Genomic DNA, 1503 nt, shown 5'->3' with positions numbered 1-1503 from the left:
AGGACCTGTCAGTAAATAAGTGTTGCTGTTCAGTAATCGTCAACTACGACTTATGTTATAGCTATTTTAATCGCACGCATGATCAAGAAATAATTTAGCAAGTACCGTATAATTTGAAACGGTAATCTATCTCGTGGATTGTCATTACAAGTTTGATGAGTGTTATAAAGCCAGATACATTTTATTAGAACGATTTGGTTCAGTCGTCCAGTCACTCGCCGCGTGGTATATACCAGTCTGTTTCTGCACACTTACAAAATTCCTAGCAAAGAAACAACTTATAACAGTCATAATGTTAACACGATGATACTGTGAATAGTCCGCAAAGAATCGAGACGAAAAGTGATTTGTCACTGTCTCTATAATACATTAAAATGAACAACTGCTTTCCATTATAATGGCGTTTTTTGTAACTTGAAACAGCCGATGGGCGGCTTTAATGTTCACAATAGTTCGCTCGTTATACCCTGCTTATATTATTAGGCATTTTGTTTAACTCTCAATCTACACGTGGTACTTATAACAAATAAAACCGGAAAGCGACGGTGCTTGGCTTATGCGTTTTGTCTCTCAATAAAATATTTCGACAGGCGCCCCATTACAAATGTGTGTAATAAAATAGATGGAGAATCGGAAGAGTTTTTTCATTGTGGCAAGAGGTTGTTTTGAAAAATTGATATCAATGGAAGTAAACATGAGGGCAGATAGGAGTACTTAAGATGTCCAAAAGTGAATAGGTATTGTATCTGTGTTCGTTTTCTCTGCTAGAATGCATGCACGGATCTTTTAGGATAATTTTACAGCTGACGGTAGCGTGTAGGCAAATATCTGTCCTACGATTTCCACATTTAAATAGAGGTCGGATCCGCGTGCTATACAGTATAATCAGGTTGAATTTATTAAAAAAAAATTTAATAAGCAAGGCTTATTCTCTAGGTGCTGTTTGAGCGGACTGTACGTTCACAACAACACTCCAATGGGAATTTCCGGAAATTAGTCATGCTGTATAGTACTCTTCGAGTAAAGAACATTTCCATGGGAAATCCCAGAAACAAGTCGTAAAAAGATATACTTATTTTCGCAAGACCACATAGTTTTGTGGGCACATATTAAGGATACTCTAAATCGTATTCATGATAAACATCAACTTTTCTAACTACACATAATTTCTGTTCATCTACTGTATTATTCAAATTTACCATGGGCGATGGTTAAACAGAGATTTATCGATATGGAAAATGGTGCTTTTTGTTTTTCCTGTTTGATTACCGAAATTTCTCCACAAATGAATTTTTGCACAGTCAAACAACTACTTCAGTAGATACAATGTAGATGCACGCCTTGGATTTGCAAATCGCGGTTATATGCGGCTTTTTGTGCGGGGTGAGGAACGTTAACTCTAGTTATCTTACGTGTCTGTCTTACGTTCTCGTTCATTTATAGACTTTTCATTTGTAAATTGATGCTACAAATATGTACACTAGAACTTAAATGTTACTACAA

This window comes from Argopecten irradians, chromosome 3 (genome assembly GCF_041381155.1).
Source record: "Argopecten irradians isolate NY chromosome 3, Ai_NY, whole genome shotgun sequence".
Classification (NCBI taxonomy): domain Eukaryota; kingdom Metazoa; phylum Mollusca; class Bivalvia; order Pectinida; family Pectinidae; genus Argopecten; species Argopecten irradians.
The sequence above is the reverse complement of the archived record's forward strand: the minus strand, read 5'-3'. Positions refer to the sequence as shown.